This window comes from Polyergus mexicanus, unplaced genomic scaffold (genome assembly GCF_030449975.1).
Source record: "Polyergus mexicanus isolate NDT 795.1 unplaced genomic scaffold, iyPolMexi1.0 SCAF_7, whole genome shotgun sequence".
Lineage (NCBI taxonomy): Eukaryota > Metazoa > Arthropoda > Insecta > Hymenoptera > Formicidae > Polyergus > Polyergus mexicanus.
This window is the reverse complement of record NW_027223327.1, coordinates 7711245-7737539: the sequence shown is the minus strand read 5'-3', so window position 1 is coordinate 7737539 and position 26295 is coordinate 7711245. Positions and strand designations below refer to the sequence as shown.

Here is a 26295-nt window from a genome sequence, read left to right as displayed (position 1 = left end):
CCCTCTCTATCTTTCTCTCTCTTTCTCTTTCTCTCTTGCCTCCCCGTTTTCTCTTTCTTACTCCGTTGTCCGCAGCTTCCTTCTTGGCGCACTCCCTCTTTCGCCCTCTTTCTCGCACCTTCCGCGTTTTTCCCTTCCTCTCTCTGCTTCTTCTCGTTCCCGCTTTTGTAAATACTCCGTCCCTTGAGTCTCTCTCTCTCTCTCTTTCTTACTTGCCTCCACGTTTTCCGGCGACATTACTTTCCCACCTCGCGAAGCCCTCTCTCTCTCTCTCTCTCTCATTTTCGTTCCATCCTTCTTCTTCACACCAGTCATCTCTTTTCCTCGTACGAACCGCAGGCGCTATCTTACCGATCTAAAATTACCTCAGAAACGATGAACGTCGTTTTCCCTCTCTCTCTCTCTCTCTCTTTTTCTCTTTCCCTCTTTTTCTCTCTCCTTCTGAATCTTCTCCTACCGCTTTTCCATCTCTCCTGCGGTTTTCAACGCACAAACCGTCTTTCGCTATGCGCGCGTATCTTTCATGCGGGGTGAGCGACTCATCTCCGAACGAGATCGGTCACATAGATTTACGGTTTGGTATTTAGACACTTAGATGCTACCTAAGTATGGCCGTTGATCAATCTGATCGACGAACGACGAGTCGATCGGTAAATTGGAGAATAATTTACAGGAGCAAGGAAAGATAAAGGCGATTTTTTGAAAACAAAGCGAAACGTAGTGAGATGGAAAAAACGATCCGTTTCCAGTATTTATTTTTAAAGTTTATTTGCATCTGTGAGATGAGCTGTGCAGTGAAATAAAGAGGGAAAGAATGAAGGAAAATATAGAAATTGATAAATTACAATATTTTGAGGGGATATTAAATGATACCGCAAATTTTTTTTTAGGAGCAAAATGAATTTTTGGAAAATTTAATTCCATCTTATTCAACAATTATCTTATCATACTGTTTTGTCAAAGTTTTACCGAGAAAAGATTAACTCCAAAATTTTTTTAAATACTTATGAGAATCGACGTCTCTCAGTTTCATCAAATATTTTTTATAGGAAAAATTAAATCACAATGATATTAAAATTATTTATTGGCGAATCAGTTTTTGAGTGCGCGTGAATCACGACGGAAGCCGCTCTTTTTTAATAGCCCTGCAATTTTATACGTTAAAGTATCGTAAATGTCGGAACTGACTTATGGCTATAAAGGACGCGGAAAGGCACGCACGTTATGTAAATTGCCGCGGCACGTTTCACGCACCATAAACTCACAAATGGTCAAAGGACAATCGCTCAATTTGCGAGCGTTTGTCTTTGAATATCACGCATTTATTAATTATCACGTAGTCAGTTTTATATTATTCCGCATTCGAATAAAAAATGCGAAATATTCGTTTTTTTTTTTTTTTTGAAGATTATAGTATTGCAGCTTATCTATGTTTATTTATTTTTTACATGTATTCCGCTTTTGTTACATCGATGCCTCATGTTTGCCGCAATGCTCGCGTAACAACATTTTATATATACAAACTGCAAGATGATGGGCAAATAGCATGATAAATTGTCATCGTTAAAGTTCGTAAAATTATTCGTTCTCTAAACAATAACTTCATCGCGTTCGCGGTTGCTGCTACTAAAACCACGAACTTTATTATAGTGTTTTACATAGCGATTGTTTTCTCTCCATCGAATCGCGTGAAAAGAACCAGCAATTCACTGCGACCCGGAAGTGGATTTTGTTTTATATATTTACATTTCTACGATTTGCGTTGCACGTGCGCGGAAAAGCCGCAGAAGCGTATTCTGCCGCATTTTTAAGCTTTGAACTTCTTATTCCTCGATCCGACACTATTCCGCGTTTGACCAAATAAAATACCTATTATAGGCTTTTTCTATATAAAAAGAGGTTCAAGATCGTCCGACCGTTTGGCTAAGGTTCGCGCAGGTTTCTCGATTTAGGCACGTGACATATTTCCGTGTAGCCTCTAGCTATATGTATTTAAACGCACCTGTCGCACCTCTTTTCTCTTCCCCCTCCTCCTCTTTCCTCTCCTCCGTACTCCTGTGTATTCTGGCCTCCCGCTATTAGCGGAATCCAAGTATCGGTCTCCGGTCGAGGATCAATTTCGAGTGCGATTCGCGTGGCCCGCATTCGTGACTAAATCCACAGAGACTCCGCGAACGAGGAATTATCCACGGATTTCCGCACGAGAAAATTAACGACCCACTCCGCCTCGACTTGTTCCAATGATAAAATGAAAATTTGTGATAAAAAGACAAATGCATTGCCAAAAAGAAAACGCAATTATTTATATTTTGAAAAATAAAAATACATTCTAAAAATATTATTATATGTACAATACACAAGATAGCAGAACACAGACACAACACAAACATACAGGTTGGTTTATATAGATAGCATTTTTTTTTTCTTTCGAAGGTTTTGAAGGTTTTGAAAGTGGATAAAACGTAGTTTGTTTTTTTAAATAAAGATCAATATTTTTCTATTATCAACTATTTATTGCTATAATATCGGCAGATTTTTTTCATTCTAAAAAATTGATCACGGTAGATATATTATAGTAAATATATTATACGGAATATCGTTTATCGTATATGAAAAAATTGCAACGATAATAAATCATATATATATTATGTGATTAGCAGATTGTTTAATTATAAAAACTTAGGAAAGGAAGGGAGAGAGGTTAGAAAGAATAAATTATATAGGTAAAAATAAAAAAAAAATATATATATATATATATATATTTATAAATAAAAAATTTATATTTATAAAAATTATATTTATTCTGTATATATTTAAAAAAATGCACGAACATATTTAAAAGGCTCTTTCAAGAGATAAACATCTTATTTTTGTCTCATTTTCAAGAGCATTGATTTTCCTGCCATTTGAGCGCGCGCCAAACGGAACGACTCGCGGCAAAAATTCCAGACGTTCCCCCGCGATTGGCAAAGATTTTCGCGGCGAAAAGAATTGCCGCGAGATTGCGGTTTCCATCGTGACGCTCAACAAAGTTGCACGAAGTTTGATCGAGCGCGTCGATCTTCCGCGGCATGGTTGGTTGAGGCGGAAATTTCCATTGTTACATGTTCAAGTAACCGCCAACGATGTACACAGTAGCGCGATAAGCGCGCGCGGATGATAATTAGTTTACAAGCAGAGAAATCAGAGAAGTTTGCTCCAGCCGGGCACGGAGTTGCGCCGATGTTACCACCGTCGGGTGTACTCGTAAGAGAGCTGCCGCAACTTATGTACGTTTCCATAGGATCGCGAATTTCGCGCCCCAAAGTTGTTCCACTTGCTTTCGCCTAGAATCAAGAAAATATCCTTAGCGCGACGCTTAATCAACTCGCGTATGTCGACAGGCTTTAATTTTCTGCGATTCCGTTGTGTAAAATTAATGCAACGATAAAATTGCTGACGATGAAAATAGAATATAAATTTGACATATATATTTTAATACTAAAATAATTTCTTTTTGTAATTTTTTGTCAGTTACTATTTACGCCCAGATAAATTATAAGAGTTTTGCATGTTTTTTTTTTTTTTTTTTTTTAATATTCCGAATCAGTCAATAACTTGTGAATTTTATTTTTGTATTGAAGTACTGAACGTACAATAAATAAAATTGCTGATAAAAAATATTAACGTAACGTTAAGAGATAAATACGTATTTAATATCGAATATTTACAATATATTGACACATTTCTTTACATATTTCTTAAAATTCTTGCATATCCTCGATGCTACAATATTGATTCAATTATTTTCTTATTCTTTCTATTCTATTGAATTCATTTGACTTGAAATTTTCAACAATAGGATTTATTCAGGCTTTTTTAAGATTTATTTATTTTACAATTATGTTTTCCACTTGATATCTTACGCTCGTAAATCTATAGTTGGCAATTACAATCTAGATTGTCAGGCAGAGAAGAGTCAAAGATCCCGTCATTCTCAGCTCCTACATTACCTCGAAAGACGTTTGTGTTTTATAGGGAGTTAATTTTGTCGCGCACCGAGACACGATTTTGATGGGCCCTTTCGAGCGCATTTAATTTTCTCGTGAGCCGAATAGGGAGACGCTTTTACGAGCCGACGGTTTATCGCGCGCATGTATGAGACGACATGTGAGAGTGTACCGGGTGTTTCAGTTGGAGGAAAGAAAATTCAGCGTAGCCGGTTATATTCATTGAAGGTCGTTTAAATTGCCATTAAATTCATTAATTCTAAAATAGATTATATATATATATATATATATGTATTATTTTATAAGACATAACACGAATTACTTATATTATACTTTGCTTTCTCTTATTACATATTTACACTCGCTGATTCTATCGTTGTTTACATTATTTATGTCAGCAAGTTAATACTCATGTTTACGTTGTTAATTATAAATTTCCACATGTGCATGCACAAAATAAAAGGCTTTCATTGAGCTTTTCCCGGTGACCATTGTTCTTGTTTGCAATGAAGAATGCCTGCCAAAAACAACGCGTTATTTTTGCGAAACGATTAACGCGAGGAGGAGACGAGATCGGTACGCGAAAAATTTCATATTCGACGTCAGCGCGGGGAATGTATACGCGTACGCGTATATATTTCTACGTGCTTCGCAGAATATTCGTACGTGTGGTATGCACGCGCCTAAATAAGAGACCAAACCCGGCAGTCAGGACCTCCTCCTCGTCCTGCCCGCACATTGTGCCCTGCCCTTCATTCCGCGTGTTCTCCCTCGCAGTCCGCGGGAGTCAGGCTTTTAATTAACCCGTTTGTTTGTCCGCAGGTTGGTATTCCTGAATCGCGCGGTTCCACGTGCGCCGGAAGTATGCCCCGGGATACACACACATACACATACACAAGTGTATATTTTGCGACGTGTAAGTACAGGCTTTTGTGCGTGTCGGTGTTTGTGGGGCTGGCAAAATTACATTTTCCTTCATCGCGCTCGATTCTTCTCTCGCCGTTTTGTTAGCCTCACCATTCGCGCGACACCCAAATTCTTTTATTATTATAACTTTTGCTGTGCATTTGACGAAAATTTTTATCCGCCAATTACGCCAACAAATAAAACTTGATTCACTTCATATTATTTCGCACTTAATCAATTATTAATAAGATTTATCAAACTGCTACAGTTATTGCATACGTCAAAAGATAAAATTTACATTTATAAAATATTTTAAAAATATGCAAATAAGAAAATAGCACAGTTTGTATGAACAATTTTTATTGTAGGCCAAAACTAGTCTAGTATAACGTTGAACATTTTATTTCTCTCGTCAAATCAAATTATATTTCGCGGTTTATCTGTTTTCGAGTTTCACGATATCAGTCACTCTTACGATTAGATACACGTACGTATGGCTTTTTCGCGCTCCGACCTTTCTTACTTTCAACTCTGTAAATGTCCCGGGGATTTCAGAGGATCAAAGAAGCCGTAAATCGATGGCCAAGTAGCTCGAATCCTATGGAGAATCTTCACGAACCCCCGACAGTAGCGATGTTCTATCGATATATCTTTTGACACTACTTTTCGATTGACATTTCGAGAACATCGCGCTGTGTTTCTCGCAACATGTAAAATAAAATTTCTAGATTCACGAATTCTCCCATCCTTGCTTTCCTTTCTTTCTCACGTGAACATGAATTTTTTATATCACATAATATGAAACATTGCTTAAATTTAATCATATTTTTATTGAAATAATATCGGAACTTTTAACATATTAAACATTATAATATATTTCGCTATTCGAGCACATTTCTTTGCACATTTTTCATTCAATGTTATATGAAAATAGTTATTAAAAGTGTTCTTATAATCTCATGCGCACTTTTACACGGGCGGTTAATAAATTTGTAATAGGACGTTTCGCGTACTTCGTCTGAATAACGGGCGTAACTTTTTTTCCGCTCGAGCGCGATGCGGAGTTAATTACAAATTTCATATCGCGTACAAACTCAACAATTTTAAAGTCAAACTCAAAATTATCCCGGAACAAGTCTGTATAATGTATGACAAGGAGAGAGAGAGATATATGTACGTGCGCGAAAGAGAAAGCTCAACCCGGTTACAACCAAAAGCATGTATAGAAACGAACTACGCGTGCAGATCTAATTTACGCAGACGCAAATACGCGAGCAACGCTTTCAAAGTAAATTGCATTTCCCTTTGTCGGGGGCCTGTATCGTCTGCTGCGGCGCGTCACTATGCACAATACGTGAAAATCCGCATCCACACACACACACACACACACATATGCACATGCAATATCACAAAGAAGGAAAGAGAAAGAGAGGGGAGGTGAGCGGTCTCGTTAAGAGCCCATGAAAACTGTATGGAAAATAAATTGCGCACGGTCAACGAGAGTATAGTTGCAAGAGAATTACCCGCGCTATATAGCTTTGGCACAATATGCGTACGTCGCGTGCACACGCAGAAACGCAATATTCGCCTATACGCCGGGTAGATTCATTGAGTTAATTAAACTTTGAGATAATACGTGCCATTCCCGGATATTTTTTTTTTTTTTTTAGTTTATACTCTTTTCGCATAACCTCGGGCGATAGGATATAGCGTCGCGCGCGGGGAAATATTAAACCGCAATTTAATTGCCGGTTAATTCTTATCGGCGAAAACAATATACCGTACCTGCTATAGGCACGATAAAATAAATTGTTTTAACGTAACGGAGAAAAGAGACCGCCAATTATTTACCGCGCGATTACTTTCGGCTATTGGTATCATACGATAATAATATAAATAATTTTCGCGCGCGATATTTTCATATTGGAAAGAATGCATTGTAGTTTTTTCTAGATCGTGATGACCGGTCGATCAACATTTTCATATGATATTAGAAAATGTTACTCTTTTATAGATTCACAGATATTATTATTTGTCATTAAATCATGAAATACAGAGAGAGGGAGAGAGACAGCAGTGACTATAGCTGAAATTATCTATCTTTTTAAAACTTCCGCAAATTATTTTCTTTAATTAATTAATAATATACGTTATATATATATATATGTATGTTGTGTGTTAAATATATATTCGGGACTTTTGCTTTGGACGCACTTTCATTAATCGCATATGAAAACTTGCATCGTATCTAGATTTTTATATAATATATCGAACGTTCACGCGTAAATCCTTAAATGGCAAAACCGGTGATTACATCGGGACTCGATGCGCCAGGTAAGATTACGGCTCTCACTATACCTCACTTTTGATCCTGTTGGCCCTTGTCAACCGCGTTCAAGAACTTCGAAAGCGACGTGGGCGGCTGAGACCGCCGTATCTTCTTCTCACCTCTATGTGCCCTCAAGACGGTAAGATATATATTTCGAGAGGATATAACGCTGAGACATACGCGCAGAGGCAGCTGAGTTCGCCCGTAAATCGACCATGTAAAATTATTGTCCTCGCATCTCCCTTCCGATTCTGGTATTCAAATGCGTCGAAGAATCATCGTGTTTGCCACATCGACGCGTTATCCTATATTCGTTTACATCTGCGGTTCTACATCCCCCCTTGTATTGTATAAATGTTTTCAGGAATCTAATTTAATTGTCGCTTTATATATTTTTATTAGCTTTGTTAAGGCATCTTATTTCAATTTTATTAGATGATATTTGCGATTAATATCGAGAAGATAAAGTAAATAAGATGTTTAATTATTTATTGCATAATTAATCGATAAAATTTTTTAGAGCGTCAATGTATTAATTATAATGTAATATATCAGGATTAGTTTAATTTAAAATATTTGACAAAATATTCGTTTATTTTGTATTATAAATATAAAATTTATTTTTATAATTGCAAAAGTGTCAATATAAACCGGTATTTTTTATACATTATGTATATGGATATTGAAACGCGAATTTTATCAGATATGTGATAAATACATGTAGGATAATCTTCTCCGTTTATAATACAGCTATCTAATATTCTAAGTGCGCGCAAAATATTCTTTTATCGTTTCTTAGTTTCTACTCGAGCGCGTCGTTTTATATAGTAATTAGCGCTATTTAAGGAAATGCGCTTATAGAGCGTTTCGAACATCTGCGTCTTCGTCATTAATCCTCTCTCTTACGTCTGCTCGTCTCATTGCCTCCCGAAACAGATAGACCGAGAGCTTTACCCCGTTGCCTTCCTTTTATCTCGTCTTTCGCTCTGCAGTTACGGCAATTTTGCTTCGTCGCGTTTCATAAACATCTACCCCCTTCGCTTACTCGCCGCTCGTTTGTGCTACAAATTGCTCTAAGAAGATTTCGTCAGGCGATGCTTTTGATAGACGCTCGGATCGTGATTTATGTTCCTTGCTGTACACTCATTTCGCAATTCACACGGATGATGCTGTGACACGCTCGGGATTCTTAATCTTAAATTTGACAAAAAATTTATAAAAACACAAAATAATCAGCAGAAGGATGTAATTAAATAATATCTCTTATTTTGTTTAAAAGAGACTATAATTATATTTTTCGATATATATTTTAATTTTTTTTCATATTTATTTCTCGGATCATATAATTATATATTATATATTTATATCATTTATAAATTTATCTTTACGACTTATTGATTCGAGGGATTGATCTTAATTTATTGTTGAGAGAAATTGTCAGGCCCATTCGATTATCGTTACGAACACGTTCGTATAAAGGGGATAAGACGTACAAATGACTCAACAGCACCCTCCAACGCACTCCGAAATATTGCGAATTCTTTCGTGGTAACGACATTGGCGTCGGCAAGCCTACTCTCTTTTCTCTAATCAACGTACTCGGCGATCGATTCTCCGTCGTCGCACACGCGCGTGTACGTAATTGTCGCGCGACTATATCGGCCAACTAATTTCCCGGGGCACAAACGGAGGGGATCGCGAAAATTAACTTGCCCGATTGAATGGCGCGACCTCGGCTACGCATGCGGAACGGAGTGGCAGATGGTTCGGAAAATCTAGGATTACGAAACTAGCGAGACTATCGAATTACCGAAGCCCTGCGCGCAACGACCGAGACTGCGAACGAAGAAACGAACCCGCTTAACGGGGGATACCGTCCGCCCTCTCTTTCCCGGCAGCGCCGAACAATCGCGGTGATCTCGACTTTTGCCCGTGCTGCGAACGGAACGGAAAACGCGATGGAGATAACGTCCGTTATCGCCGGCGGAATCCGTTGTTGTTACGAATGAGCGTAGCGTACGCTCGACGAAAATCGGGAGTCGTGGCGTAAACCCGGCTAGTAACTCTCGTGATTGCTGCGGAACGCCCTTTTGAGAACACGCGCGAAGCTAAATCATTATAAGTTTGTAGTTTGCGAATTCCGCCGAACTTTGTGACGTCATGAAAGAAGGAAAGTTTGATGAGAAAGTTTAACGCTTCGAAAGAATGATAATGTACGAGATGATAAAAACCTCAATGTTTTTTACGTAATAACATTTATCCATTTGCTTCTCACAGTTTATTGTGCCACTGTGAATATGATTTATTTCTGTTAGAATCCAATATCGCATTTATAGAAAGATGATAAACGAAAGTGAGTGAGAGAGAGACGAGCCGATCACCGATAATCGTATCGAAGTTTCCGGAGTATCCGGCGTTTTCGAAGCCATCAACGAAATCCCGCGGGTATCACGGAATCGGCAATCAAGCGACAAATTACCTCGTGTCCCACGCGTCCATATCGTACTTTGCTTTCGATTAGCTAGCTTGCGTCGAATAGGAGATGACGATGATATGTTATAAAATTACCTATCGCTCGACTTGTACATATCTAGATCGCACGTTATTTCAATCCAAGAGAAAATATTCCTCGCGGCGATTCGCCGAGTAATTATTTCAGGAGGCTCGGCTAGTCGAAAGCTGCAAATGAATTATGTTGATCGGCGTAACGATCCAATCATTTATCGTCGCATTTATCCTGTCAAAGGTACGAGCTGTATACACTCACGATCAGTGGTGGAACTTTCCACGTTAACCTGTTGCTTCGGCGACGAATTTATCACTCGATGCGATGAATATTTCACCGCGTTGCAGTGTCTGATGATGTAATAATTACGAGCTCTTACGCGGACACTTGAGAGAGAAGCGTCAAGAGAGTTTTTATATTGTCGCGTTCGTGTATATCGATACATATATGTATATATTAATTAATTATTTACTATTAATATATATAAAACTTTCAAAAAATCTTTCCTTCATAAAGTCAATCATCGTGTTGATCAAACATAAGATCAGACACAAATGAACGATTTAATGAATGGGCTCTCTCCTTTTATTGGTTTCGAAGCCGCACTAATCTCGCGAGCTCGCCTCTGAGAAGGCGCTTGAGCCGAGAGGGCCGCGCACAAGCATCTAGGCAATCGCGACGGTATCCTCGCGACGGTCTGGTCGCGGCGAAGAGGACAACAGCACCGGCTGTAAGGGCAAGTGTGCTGGCAGGATATAGCTTTATTAAAGTTAAACAATTCCAGGGCGACGAGGCGTGTAATCCTGACGCGCGGCGTATTGGCACGAAGTGCTTGCACGTGGTATCGTCCGCCACCCTCAAAGATAGACGTCATTCCTCCTTGTGCCTTCCTCCATCCTCATCCCGCTCTTCCCCGATTCTATCTCTTTCTTTCCTCCGCGGCTCGGCGAACGAAAGAGCGAAAGAAATCTTGGCGCGAGAAGAGAGGGACAATATTATTGCTACGGCGATGCAATAAAGTTCGCTTGGAACGGAAATTATGATTTAAATGATGAGAATTTTTCTTGTATCGGAAACCTTTTTACCGCTTATCATGGCAATTTAAACGTGCGTCTCGCGATAATTTATTCTCCAATATAATTAAATATTTCTTCTAATGGACTTTCAGTGAAAAGATTTGCACTTTACTCTTCCGTTTTATGTTTCATTGCAAGATTTTATACTGAAACATTAACTATATTATCGTTGAATAATTTTTCTCGATAAGATTGTTTGCAGTGCTGTACTCGTAATTGAAACCTTTGCTTATCAGTGATAATACACTGATATTTTATTTAAAGGAGTATAATAAAAATATTCTTTTATCATAATCCTTGATATTATAATATTCTGTTCTATTGTAATCTCATGATACTCTGAGATATATTCTATTTATCACGGTTGATTTACAAGAAAACCTTCGCGGTTATGAATTTATAATAATTAGTCATAGAGCGTGAGTTATACGAGTATGAATAACTGCGCCCATAAATTTCCGCAGATGTATCCTACACACGTGCGTCTACCTTTTCGCTAGTATATGAGATGATCTCTCAGACTCACATAGAAGATTTGTTACAATGTCAACAGTATTTACTGTTTTCGCGGCATAAATGAATAAACATTAATATTTTCGAGCGTGTTTAACACTTGAATTATTAAATACTTGAAATAAGCGACGAATTTATCCATATCGAGTAATCTCACCGTCAGATAGGTAGAATATTTAATTTGCAGCTTGATTATGAAAATAATTCATGTTGCGAAATTGCGGAGAAACGTATACGCAACAAATAATAGTCATTCGTTTAAATCTCGCACAGAAGAAGTTGATATGAAATTTTTCAAAGAGCCCGTTGTTCGATATTTTCAATACCGATGATGAATCACCTATCTACCGGAGAAAGGATTGCCCCGTCCGGACAATTCCTCGCTACTCGAAGTAATATCTGTTTTTACAGTTCCGCCGCGCAATTCCCTTCGCATGTGTGCCGCTCTCGTTTCTGGGCAAAATAGCGAAAGAAATCTCGCGGCGACCATTCCGAGGCTTATCTACCGAATTACGTTAATGTCATGCCATTCCGTCTCCCTCGTTGTCGGGCCTTTTTATCGGGGTTGATCCTTTCCCTCGTGTCGCTCTCGTCCGAGAGCGCGCGGCTTCCGACCTCTCGATCGTTATCTAAACGATCATCTTCTCGTACGGCTGCGCGGTGAGATAACCCAGGATCGTTCTTCCAAGGATTCACCTGGAACGATCGTCTGGATCTTGCGCCCTTGGCTGATCCTTGCTCCTTTCTCCATGCCAACGACTGCGAATTAACTCTTGCCATTGTTACGCTCCTGCGCACACCGACGACGTTACGATTCTCGCAACGCGACGCGTTCTCGGCGCTTTAAAAAGCATCGATTGCCATTCTCCGCGACGTGAACGAAACGTTTGGCCGCGTTCAGAGAGAGAGAGAGAGAGAGAGAGAGAGAGCAAGTTAAAGTTGAGAGCTTTTACTTGGCGAATCGTTTATCGGAGTTTTTAAAAAGTTCTCGCCGTTTCGACACTGCTAGAAAATAAACGACTTTAAGTATTCTCTAAGCGTATACGATAATGATTTATTTAAAGAAGCCTTATTGTATTAATTTAAATTGAAATAGGTCTTTTCTAACATCTTGATTTAAAGTTTTTTTTAAAGAAAAGTTTTATTCCAAATATGTATGTTTTATTCTTTTCGATCGAATCCAACAACTGTTAATCAAATTAGAAACTCGTTTATTTGATTTTTTCAAGAGCGAAAGTTGCGCGTTATATTTTTTAGCCAATTCCAAGAGAGATTTTCTTTTTATAATACGCAATATTTCATTTATGAGTTCAACGAATGTACGATTTATAGTACTTTTACGAAAGCGAATCTTGTTTGATCGATACTTTAGTCAAGTGATTATAGGTAATTGAAACTTTTTAAACTCGCTGCATTAATCGTTTATCTTGTTCTTACTTTAAAAAAAAAAAAATATATATATATATATACAAAGACTTTTTCTCGTGAAAATTTCAAACAAATTTGAAAGTTCTTCATACAAGAATGTACGTAGTTTCCGAGCGGGAAATTCCACGCAGTAGATACAACCATATCGATAGGATCTTGACTCTGCTTATCTATGATTCGACAAATTGTTTTTCTTTTCGTACATTTAATTTGTAGCAGTCCGAAAATGCAATTGAAATCTTTTGCTTTCATTATTTCCCGTATGTTCGCATAAATTGTGTATTGTTTACAAAAATTGTGAGCAGTAGCAAAATTTCATTTAACGCTCGAATATTATCGTATTAAAAAAAATGAATGATAAATTATTACAAATGACATGTGTCATTATACAATTTTATCGTTTACATCTTAAACGCGATGAATTCGATCATTATAAACGATGTCTGCGAATCTATCATTCGATTTCTAGTAAATATACGTGTTTTACCGTCACGTTATTGAATTTGAAATAGAAGAAAAATAAAATTGCCAAAGTTTTTGTCGCTTGTTAGCGATCGATCCGCCAATTTCTTCGGATCGCCGCCTGAAAGATGGCTCGACTTGTTAACTAAAACACTCCAATTAGTTGCCGGATGATCGCGCACTCGGCTGCGCAGTGGACCTCCCTGCACTATCGTCAGTTTGCATCTTAAAATTCCATAATCAAGCGTCCGTGTCGTCGTACCGTAGGCATCATTTATTACGCCATTCCTCTCCGCGCGATTTACATATTCTTAGAAAGAAGAAAAGATTCGATCTTTCGACCGCGTAATTCTTCTTGCGAGTTTATCTGCCGGTTTTCCAATTAATTTAATTTTTTAGCGCTAAGTTTATATTAAAATTGGCAAAAGTACAATATTTAACGTATCGTTCTCGCTAATTTAATTATTAAATCTTTTAAAAGATTATTCATTTCTAATATATATTTAATATAATACACATTGTTGTGAGGAGATATTTAATATAAATAATTTATATTCGATATTTGACGTAAAACAGTATTTGAATATAAATCAAAAATAAAACAATCTAAAAAATAATTTAAATAAAAAATTTTGCCACACTTGATTTTGCCGATACGTCTCTAAGGATTATCGTATTTAAAAATTCTGCTCACTTGTGGATTCTGAAAGGAGGCATCTCGCAAATGAATAGTAATTTCGCAAACAAATGGCAATTCTTCGGCCGTTAAATTGTCTAGAGTTTCAAATACGGGTCGCAAAATAATTGCGATAAATGTCTGAAATTTTACAGCGCGCGACCGCCACACCCACAAGGAATCCTACCGTGTAACGCGAGCCGCGCGACCTTTTCGTGCCTTCGTGCGCGCAACTCGTAATTCAATTCCGTGTCGTCGAATCAAAACGATTAATCTTACGGCGGTGCGCAACGAGCTCGACATGCTCCGTCTGTAAAAGTGTAAAAAGAGATCTCGAATTCTTTGGATTCCACGACGCACGCGAATCCTTCATCAAATCATTCTTAGGTATGAAAAGGACCGTGATAAAATTTTTCGAAATTCTCAATTTGTAATCTTATGTAAAATATTTATCCATCAATCTAATTTGATAAATGACAGATGCAATATTTTTATCGCTAATAATGACAGTAATGATAAATGTTGCGACGAACTTAGATATAGATAAAATAGATCTATAATATTTATGAAATATTTTCTAATGTGATTATTTTTATAGCTATGATTAATAATCATTGTTTTTCTAATTAATATTACGACAATATTATTAAATCGATGTTTTTTGTTTATTTTTATAATTCTGCGATTACTACTGGTTTCATCACTGGAAGCTATTACCGTATCGCTCCTACCCTCATCGATCATTCCGATTGACCGTGTCGAAAATAAACGCGCATTACATAACGGATTGCAACCGATGCAAAAGCCAATGTCGCGTAAGCGAGAGATCGCCAGCCGAATTTACACCGCAATACTGGAAATGGCACGCGCATCTTGCGTCTCGCAGCTGCTCCCACGCGCCATCCATTCGACCTTCGAGTGCTATTTTGTATCGGACAATCGCGCGCGTCTCTAATTCGCGCTGCGAATGGGATTTCGCGTGTACGCGTGCGTGTCTGGGACTATCTAATTCCTTCCCCCTTTGCCTATTTCTCTGGGAGAACGAAATTCCGAACCGCGGCGTCTTTAAGTAACGGCCGCCGTGTGTCGATACTCCGAGCAAAGAGCGCAAAGTGAATCTCCATCCGGCCGAGTACGCGGTCCATTCCGCCCGCGGCTCCAATTTCTCTTTTCGCCAGCTTTTTTCCTCGTTCCGTTGCATTTAACGAAATTGAGACCGCGCGGGCGATGCGCCCGTCGCCGCGATAAAATTCGCTTGAAAATTGTTTCGCGTCGAGCGGCCGAACTTGAACTCTCTCCCACTCTGGGTGCACTCTGGGATCGATATAATCCCGCAGAATGCGTCTGTTATTTTCTGATCGCCTAGACAATTTCTGATGGTATCGACTATCGAATTTTTCGATACAATGTAAAGAGCACGAGTCATTTTAGATAATAATATAATAACAATTATATCGATAATTAATTATTATATTTATTATGTTGAAACATTCTGATATATAAAAAGTCATTCACAATTTAATCGATTAAATACGTGAATTAATCAATTTAAATCGAATATAATCCAGTTTAATTGCTACATGTTTACAATTATCTTCATCCGTTTCAATGTGATTTGATTACCTATAACGTACCGTATCAATTAGACAGAACGAGCGTCTGCTAGAACACGCATCCATCGTAACTCTAATCTAGAGCTAAGTCGTTAATTTTTGGGATGGTTATCGTACACGAATAGCTCGTATAACGCGGTACGCTACAGGATGTATAATACGTATTCTTCGCGGAATTTGGCGAGACGCGTTATTTGTTCAATCGACATTTTAGCGAAAGTCTAGTAATAGATTCTTCAGAAATATTATCAATTAAAATCTGTTTTACATCACATTACTTACTTTTTTAATTTTTATTTCAATTTAATTTTTTTTATCTTGACTTGCGTGATCTTCCGCAAAAGAATAATGGCATTGGATGTACAATATTTTAACCTATTATATTTTACGGTATTACGTACAAAAAAAAAAAAGAAAAAGTATTTTTATACTATCTTGAAAATATATATGCACAAGTTATTCGTAAGGCCGTGTTCATCCCGACATGGAATTGAAAGGATAATTGGCCACCGAGGTTGTAAAATGATCGCAGGAGAAGCGCAACGAGAACTGACGTTGACTCCCACTGAGCTCGCGCGATCCGATCGGATGCGCACAATGCCGGGCGAATTTTTCCTTGGCGCGGCACATCCGTATCGGAGTTATGCCCATAGGGCATAATCGTTGAACCCCGGGTTCGGGTCAATCGCACGGTCTGTATGTGCTCGCGCGCTTCGCTACTCCTCCCATAAATTATAGCCCGCGCACGAAACAGGGCGGAACGAACAGAGCTGTGCACGATGCCGTGTTTGGAGTTACCTAAGGCCTGCGTACAGTCAATTTGAGCATGAATTATACCCGGTGGCCGGATACCGTTTCGTTTCCATCGGCGCGGTGTCCTGTCTCCGTGTCCGTTTATCGTCTAATAAAGCGCTTTTCCGATTGCGAAATCTTCTCGCGCCGAGACACGCTTGCGCATTGGCAGGAAACTCGTATATATCGATCGATTATTTCTCGCGGTATCGGATAGTTTATTAAGACGCGTCGGTTAGAGTAAATATATCTCGGTCCAATGGAAGGCCCCATAAAATGCATCCTCGCGCGACGGTCGTACGTTATATCTCTACGAGATAATAATGGCAACGATAAATAATAGCTATAGTACTAGCGAGTCAGTTTATTTTATTTCTTGTGCATATTTCTTACTCTTCTTGTCTTTTGTTAATAATTATTTTATTAATTAGAGAATATAATAATTATATCGTATTTTCTTACTTTTTATATTTCTTTTTATTTCTTCACATATGTCTGCATAAAATTTAATAGTACTTTAATGGTTGTTTTGCATCGACAAGTTAATCGTGACATATTTAATTAAACGACAAAGTTGATTTCGGATTTTATATATTTAAATTTTATTATTTATTTTATTATTTCAATTTATTCAAATTTTGCTTTACGCAAAAATTATCTCGCGTGCGTATGCACGGCGTGGCGTGAATACCACCGAGATACGTTACTTAGGAGAAAGCGCGAGGCGCGTCTTTAACAACCGCTCGATATTTGCATACGTCTCATTAGCGATCGTTAATTGCCGCTCCGACGAGCGTCACTGCTTCAAGCACTTACTCGGGAATCCTTCCTCTCTTTCCTTCCGCGATAATGATGATATTCGCACGTTTGTTCGTTTGTTCGCACTTACAGACGAACAATTAAGACTCTAGCAATAACGTTCGAATTCCCATTCGAAAAAAAGACGGGCAATACAATAACCATCGACGTTTAATAGACACGCGCACTTGTTCCGCGCTAGCGCGTAGACGACTCGTTAATAATCGTTTTATCGAGAGCCATTACGGGAGTCGTTTGTTACACTAATTACGCTGGCAATCACGTATGTTTTCCAGACACTCGGACTATTTATATACCAGGTGCATTGACTGCAAAGCCGCTATCATTAGAGATCATTAGAGAATAGTAGATATATATGGTCTTTATTAAAGGATACCGCTCGCTTTTCTATAAATTATACATGTTTTACAATCCTAAAAATGCTTTTATATTTAGAATTATATTAGGCCTGTATTCTCTTGTATATATCTATTTTAATATATTATGAAATAACTCGCGAAAACAAATAGTTGAAAAAGACGCGAAGTAATTATGAAATTATTTTGTCCAGATTTTTATTTTAGTTGCGTATATGGGATAACGTATCGTGTCGATAACGCATAATTATGATATCTCAACAATGATATGCAAATGTAATAGCTTTTTGCTACGTTTTTAATTGCCGTGCTTGAGAAAACTCACGCGAAAATTGGCGGGCACGATGTTTACTATTACGGTTTTAATATCCATAATTATCGGTTCGGAGTCTCGATTATAGCCGCACTACTTCGTGGCCGGTGAGAATAATTGGGCGATGGACGTAATCGTTTTCGATCGTAAACGGAGCGCGGTAACGCGGCAATTAAAATCCTAATTGCGAGTAATGACGTGCTTTCGCGGACGTTCATTTAATTTCTCCTATTTAATTACCGTGTGCACTCGCGAATTGATTCTCGGCGCGAGCGAAAATACTATGGAAAGCGTGAGACAAATAGGAAAACCGCGTTACATACGTGAAGAAACATCTTATCATCGAATGTATTCCAACTGCGAGCGAAATTACATACAATCTAGCGTTTTATCGCCATGGTTGATGCATTTTAATCTATTTTCATCAAAACGAGGATCGGAAATCTTTTATTAATTAGATATGAGCTTGAAATCACGTAAGGGTCTTAGGTAATAACCGTTTCTAACCGTTCATCAAACAAATGTCTCGAAAAACAATTCTCGATCAATCGAGTTACTCGACCTGTCGATATTAAAATTATTATTCTCTCCTATAGTTATCATTTTTCAGCAAAGTTGCATGCAACTCGCGAACCATCCTTGTCTCTAAAAAATTGTATGCGAAGAAAAAACACGTCGTAACGGTCACGTTGAGTGCGAAAGGATTAAATGTCGCGCGATCTAAACTTCATTCGTAAATTCTGGCTGATACTATAGCTTGAGAAACCAGTTTTCAGCGATGGAACGCCGATAAAACTTAAATCATTGTGCGTTGCGCGCGCGTTTAAGCGCACCGGCTACTGGATGCTGCACAGTGGCTGTCACAGAGTTGACGCGCATTCTGACAGCGCTAAAAAAATAACCTGCGGCGATAGCTAGTGATTAGGAAGAGCATAAATCACTCTAATCGGAGCACTTCACGCCCTTCGCGACGTGGCCTGCTTCGTCATAACGTGACGACAGGGTTACGAGAGAGAGAAAGAGGATAATCATTCTTGTGGAGTTCACGATGTATGCGTTTTATTCGAAACGGCGATCGTAATAGCGGGGTTGAAAGATGCGTTAGTATAATAATGGTTCGAGGAAAACGCTGTTCTTGTCATAATTTATTTCCTATCTATAATATTGCATGTAAAAAGTATGCTGACAAAATGTATCGAGGCCATTTAGAAAATATCGATGATGATTGTTGTTGCGACAATCGTATATTTTTAATATAATATTTGAATCAATTTTTAATTTTTGTCAATTTTTCAAATTACATGTCTTACAAGACAAAAGTTCTCTTTCTCGTTTTGTCGGAGAAATATTTAATTTCTTCCTAAAAAGCGCAAAATTTTCAAAATTCAATTCTCTTGTAAGGGAAATTCATTGTTTGAATAATATGTGAATCGATTGAAACGATATGGAATATAAAAAAAAAAGTGTAGATATTCAAGTAATATCATATTTGATTGCTTGAAACAAGAACGAAAACAAGACGAACAAGAATCGAGATCTGATAGATCGAGTTTTCAAAGCTGTGTTCTCTGCAAACTGTATTTTAGTCGAGTCGGAACAGTGCATCGCAATGGTGGTGTAAGCTTCGATTGTCCTCGTTATCGAGATCGAGCTGGTTGGTCGGTCGGCCAACCATTCGGTGAAAACGTGAACGTAAATGGAAAGTTTCCTGCGAATATAAGGAAGTTGAACTCTCGATATATACCTCGCGATAATACAGCTTCGATTACACGTTGATTGTATTTCCAACAGAAACTTACTCGTCCACTGTCACTCCGTTATATAAATATTATATGTCATCGTATTATTTTCTGTAATTTCATAATTACGTAATTTCAACATATGATCACTTTTACACGTTACGAGATCGATAAATACGATTATTTATAGCAAGGACGTGCGTATGATGATTCATAAGATAATTCTTGATGATTCCTATAATAATTTTAGCTCGGACATCTGGCTTTTATTATTCCCAGGATTTTTAATCTGATACGCGAGGTAAAAGTATACGCAGCGAACTAGAAGAAAATATGAGCCACGTCAAAAAGATAAATGTCTGTAGCAATCGCGACAACATCTAGCGATCATTCTTCTGTGCTTCATTCGTCTCCCCGGTAGCCTCTACGGTTTGCATTTTTACAACTGCTTCCTGGCATAATTAAACGTTGAAAATGACGATTTGACAAAGATAACGATCTCGCACGATCGTGAAACACGACGGTGTACAATATATATTTTCGTGTGTATCCGAATAATTTTCACCTCAGTACGTGGTTATGACGTACATACTCCAGCGGGGGATACGCGCGAAAACGCGCAAGAAACGTATCCCTCGGGCATTTCGCGGCAAGGCAACATTTTTTTTTTTTTTTTTTTTTTTTTTTTTTTTTTTTTGCGACCGGGAAGCTATTTCTATTCTGTGCGCGAATAGAATGCGAATGTGAAAGGCGAGCGTATGCAATGCGCGCGCTTCTTTTCCTTTTTACGTCTGCATCGATATAAAACCGTCGATGATGGACGATGGTTCGACTACCGCTGATTTCGCGGAGGTAACGAGAAATCAACGAGATGCGCGGTTCTCCTCCGCGAAATTTTTCCTCCGACGTTCATAACGAAAGACCTTATTACGTTCTCTCTTTCTCTCTTTGTGCATATAAATCGCGACGAATCGAATCTCACGGGGCTGCGCGATGGTAGAATTCTCTCGAGATTGTAAATGATGGAGAATCCCTGGAAAATCGTTGAAACACGTATCAAATTTTAGTTTCGACGGCGAAGCATCGTTACGATTTAAAAACAATGACGTAAAAATATATACAAATAGTGATTACAAGCATGAAAAATATTTTTTTTTTCCAGGAGATGGATTTATCATCGCTTTACTATTCGAGATAAAAACAATTATCTTTACGCATTGGTTGATCTATTATAGCTGAACCATTTTTGTTTTTCGATTATCAAAATGTTCGTTTATCGTACCATCACATTTGATTAAAACATAACATTATTTCGAATTTGATTCTTGCATGCGGACATATTTCGCGTCGTTGCACCGCCTTTCTTTGATCGAGATGCGACTTTAAACGTCGCGTGCATTTTTCGCGAAGGCAGATATCAGCCCAACCGAGGTCGTTATGACGGCCGTGTATTTTACGATCTCCGGATACATTAATGTCGCATTTCGAAAAGAAGGTATGACTTTCGTGCCAATATTCTTTTATAGTTAAATATCTGCGGGAAACGGGGGAGACGTTTGTACAATACTTGCTATCTTGAGCGAAAGGAAATTGCGGGAATCGCGGAAAATGGAAGACAGTGGCGAACGAGCGTCTCGATAAGGGAAGTTACGCAAAGAGAAGAGTGGAAAAGATAGGAAATAGAAAATACGAGGTAAGAAATCGGCGTCGCGCGGAAGTCGCAGGGAATGGGCGAGAGCGAGATGGTGGATCGCGTTAAAGACGCTAGGAAATGAAAAGAAAGCACCCAACGATACTTCGCCAATCGTAGCATCTAAAAGAGCTGAGCAAACTTTGCGCGATATAACTTGATGTTTACCTCAAACTTTAATAATGAAGATAAATCGTTGGAAAATCTTTTTCCAAAGTTTCCCGCGACGATGTGCCGGCGTAATTAAATATTCGAATATGCGAAGGGGCTTGTTGTCTTTAATTTCAAATTTTTTATTTATTATTTAGTAATTAATTTAAAGTATCCTTAATCTCATCTTCGCTACTAATTGCAACAACTTGAAATAACGAGTATTGAAACGGCGTAAACTGCGGGTATTAAATTCTTTCACTTTATTTTGTTATAAAATATTTTATGAAAAAAAAAAATTTTTTTTTTTTTTTTTACCTCGATATCTTAGATATTAAAATTATTTCCAATATTGTATACAAATGTTGAACACATAAGTACAACATTTGTATTCAGTTATTGCATCGAGCATGCATTTTTCGAGCACATAAAGCGCGGTCAATGCAGCCAAGTGCACTCTTTCCTCCGCGACAAAACGTCTCAAATGTGAATTCAGTGCGGCGCGTACAAATGCACTTATATAAGCTCGACTTCGAAGAGACAGTTTATATGTGATGTCGACCGCCCGTGGCGCCGTGCAGGGGCTAGACTCTCCCTATAGTCAATGTAATCGCGCATACCCGGCTGCATGAATGCATGCATGCATGCATGCATGCATGCATCAAGAGCGAGACGCACGAAAGTACTGGACGTCTCGAGAGCTGCATATACGAACGACAATGGCAGCGCGTATATCAAGCACGAAGATACGAAAAGCGAGAATTTATCGATATATTGGCAGTAGGCCTAAATAAAAAGATATTTTCTTAATTAACTTTAATTAAAATTAAATAAGAGTAAAATTTTTTAATTATATATAGGGTACGAAAGGAAATTATAAGGAAAAATGTATTGTATTATTCGGATTTTTAGGATTTATAGCTTTGGGTTAAAACAATTAAGATAAATTTTTGAAACAAATATCAATGCGAGAAATAAATGTGTATGAATAAGTATCGAGAAAGAGAAAGTAATATAATGTTTCAAAGTCTATACTTTGTGACGGTAACAGAAATATAAATTTAATTTCGTCCTCACCGACTTGTACTATATTCACAACACATTGATACTGAGCAAATTGCTTAATTTGACATAATAGACCCACGTGTTCCCGGATCGTTTCGAGACTTGTCGCATTTATGCTTCTCCGTTCGTACGACTGTCTGCCCTTAGAATAATTCGTTCCATCATCGCGACCGGAAGACAAGTGTTCGCGACTTATTCGACGGTGATGGCGTGCGTGCTCGATAACGATAACGATAAGCTTCTTCGCTGGCGCGTCAGCAATAATGATAAACCGGATGAAAGTTTGGCGTGGTGGCGCATTACCGGCTATGTTTGCTTGACATACGAAGGGTGGCTAGATAAGTCAGAAGGATGTCGACGGTGAGTTCGTTTTTTTGCCCTTTTACCCTTTTTCCCTTCACGGAGCCACGCCTTAGCAGAACTTTAATTTAGGGCTTAATTTGTGTAAGATTTTGGAAATATTAAGAGGGAAAAAGTATACAGTTAAATTCTCATTAAGGAAAAGAAACTCCATTAAGAATAGAAAGGATTTTATCGAAGAATCTGTAATTGAAAAAAAAAAAATATATATATATACGAAGATACATCTTATTATATACAATGTTTTCGAATCTTTAATCTTAAATTTAATATAATATGAGGAGGAGTTACGGATACTGGTTCTTAAATAGTACCCAGTATTAATTTTTATATGAACGATATTTTTTTATATTTTTTGGGCCATTTATGCTTGTTGGTAGGCTCGACCTCCATAAAAGCTTCTCCGTGTAACAGTTAGAAGGTAGTGTTTATTTACGAAGGATAAGTCCGGAGGAAGAAGAAAGCGATATTTGATAGATTCCCATGTGCTTTTCGCAAGTTTCCACGAAACTTCGAATAATTCGAAATATTTCGCGTAACGGGAGAATTGAACTGCTGAGATACTAAAAATAAAAATAAAAGAGCTAATTGTCATCCCCTCCCTACTTTCAAAGGTTCGTTCCTTTCCCATCGCCGCCATCGCTCGCTCGATGGGGATACTTTAATAGAACTTCCGGTCGCCGATAAAATCGCAATTCGTGCTTACGAATTTGCGTGCACTTCACTCACCGCACCGTTGCGGTGAGTGTCGTGCATCCCTCTCGAAAGTGCCTGCGCGATAATGAAAGAGAATTCGCGAGTTGGCCAAACAAGCCGCGGGGCCAGCCAACTGGTCGACGCTTTCCGAAACTGATTATTTTCATACTGATGTTCCTTGCGCTTTAATCATTCGCTACGAGACGTCACGCGGTTGTCGGATCGAGCGGAAGCAAAATATTTTTATACTCAGGTAATATCGCGTGTGATACGAAAGATTGAGCGATTCATTAAATAGTTTTTAGGATAAGAGTGAAGAAGTTTCAAGTTTTACGTACACTTCCGCGGTAAATGAGAAGAAGAAACTTTTTAAACTTTTTTTTTTACTTTCACTGTCAATGAAATATTAAACATAAAAATTACTCATACAAAAGTAATGGAAAAAATATTCAAAAAAAAATTTAAATGTATCATCTCAATTAATTTGATATTATGATCTAGTATTAGACGCGATAACAGCTAATTAAAAGGCGAGATGTTTTTTTTATATATAAATGCCATCAGCTATCGAGATAATTTGATATCATCAAAACAAACACATCTTTAAAGGCAAAACACAGCAAATTATAGAATATTAACGTAGCAAGAACTGCAATTGTGTTTTCTGAGATGGGATTATTTTTTATTTTATTTTTTATTTTAAAAATATTAAGAAAATAATTTATGATGCCATATTTTAAATTTATTATTTCTTTTATAAATTAGATTATAAAAATATTTTTAAACTCTGTGTCTTTTGTCAACGTTATTTGCCATAATTCTATCTATTGACTGATGAAAATTTTTATCATCAGCGTATCTACATATCCCAATCGTGCATTTGGTAACGAATAAAACAACGAACGTAAACGCGTATTGTTTCGCAGCTCTTTTTCCAAAAAGGCATCGATATCAACTAGCGGCGATTAAAACGTCCCCTTTAATTAGGCGTCGGGTAAGTCGATACGTCCCCGTCCATCCACATGTAACCAGAGCTTTTAACAAAGAGAGAGAACGGGAGGAAAAGAGAGGGTTTACCGAATGTCAGATCGTTATTATCGTACGTCCAATAAATTCGAGTAAGTTAATTCCCGCGTCGTTACTGCGACATGTCGGCCGTTTCGTTTTTCGAATGTCATTTCCTTCCGTTTCGTGTTACTCCATACCTGATTAGTAGACTTATTAAATTGTATACTCTTTTCAATTTCGATATAATTTTAATTTCTATATAATTATACAATTGTATATGTGGTGCTTTAAAATTTTATTTTTGATTAAACATAGCATCATTTCTTATACAAATACAATATTTACGACAAAAGATATAGCATATTATTACAAAATTCAACGTTGAAAGAATTGAGTGCGCCCTCTCGGTATCTACGTGCGCTAATCGGATCTTTAAACACGCACCATCTTCAAACTTACGTAAATCTACTTTTTGCCAGGAAATCTCTGTTGGACCCATGTTAAATTTCTCGACGGTCCTCATAAATTTCTCTAACCGCGCACAGAAACTTTGGTAAATAATTCCGTAGGACCAGAGTATGTGCGAGGATCTCTCTCTTTCAAGCTCGGAGACAAAGTCCGGAAATCTTTGTCTCCTGTATTTGGATATTGCTCAAAGTTTGCTGTTTGAGCATAGACGAGAGAAATAAACTGTGCCTGAAAGTAGATAGAATGAATCGTAATAATTACAGAAGCGTAATTATTTATTCAATTTTTTGACAAGATCCGAAGATAGTTACAGATATCTCTTGATAAAGATTTAAAGCGGCGCGTTAACAATTCCTAAATAAAATTAATTTCATAAAATAAGTAAGCTTAGAATGAAATGATGGATGTTATAGCTTGTTCATTGATAAAAAAAATTGTACAATGACTGTGAAAGGAATATTACACAAGTTACCGATAAGATAAATATCGCAAAATATTACTTTTGGAAAATAAATGGCAATAAAAAGAGTTAACGGCAGATTTGCGAGGAAAACGACTATGTATATTAAACCAGTGATACGAAAGTAACGCGCGCGATCGCGGCTTCCGTCCTTGGATTATTATGACAAACGGACCATCGAAAAATGGCGATTGGATCGACTGTGAAATCGTGCGGAACATGTTATCGCGACATATGCGTAGATGCAAAACGAAGGAAATAATGTATATGTGCACACAGTTGAAATAGCGTCTCTCTTCGGTGAATCAAAATATATCAAGTCGTTTGATCAAATTTCGATCTCATACATCCGCGTAACGCATTCGCCATTATTTTCCTTTTGTTTGAAAATCACAAAGCTTTTACCGTTTACGAATATCTTAAAAAGCATATGAAAAATAATTTTATCTGTTTTTATATGCAATTTTAACCTATGCTATTTTCTATTAATATATTATTTTAGTTTCACAATTATAATTAGTAGATTATAATTCTTTTTAATTTTATAGCATATTAGCAGGCATAATATAAAGTAAATAATATATATTATACGTCTGCGTATATATAATATTTTTTTTACTTTAATTTATATGCAATTATTTACACACACACACACACACACACACACACACACACACACACACATATATATATATATATATATAAATATAACGTATTTTAACGCTACACGACGAAAAAGACCTATCTTTTCAACGAATAACTTATCCGTCTTTAGCGAAGCCGTGCCTCTGTGATATATTTTTTTTGGCTTTCCAAACATTCGAGTTCTGTTTATCAGCGTTCGCCGGTATGCAAAACAGGCCTCTCGTCTCTAATATGCA

At 37.6% G+C, this 26295-nt stretch overlaps 2 protein-coding genes across 2 annotated transcripts in view; one reads left to right on the top strand and one right to left on the bottom strand.

Moving 5' to 3' along the window:
- Ror (tyrosine-protein kinase transmembrane receptor Ror) overlaps positions 1–26295 on the top strand; it is a 222676-nt gene that overhangs the window by 74989 nt on the left and 121392 nt on the right. The gene's annotated exons all lie outside the window — the stretch shown is intronic.
- Mrpl45 (mitochondrial ribosomal protein L45) overlaps positions 3261–26295 on the bottom strand; it is a 157984-nt gene continuing 134949 nt past the window's right edge. The window contains exon 10 of the transcript XR_011447214.1: positions 3261–3326. The gene's annotated coding sequence lies outside the window, so the exon portion shown is untranslated. The remainder of the gene's footprint in view (positions 3327–26295) is intronic.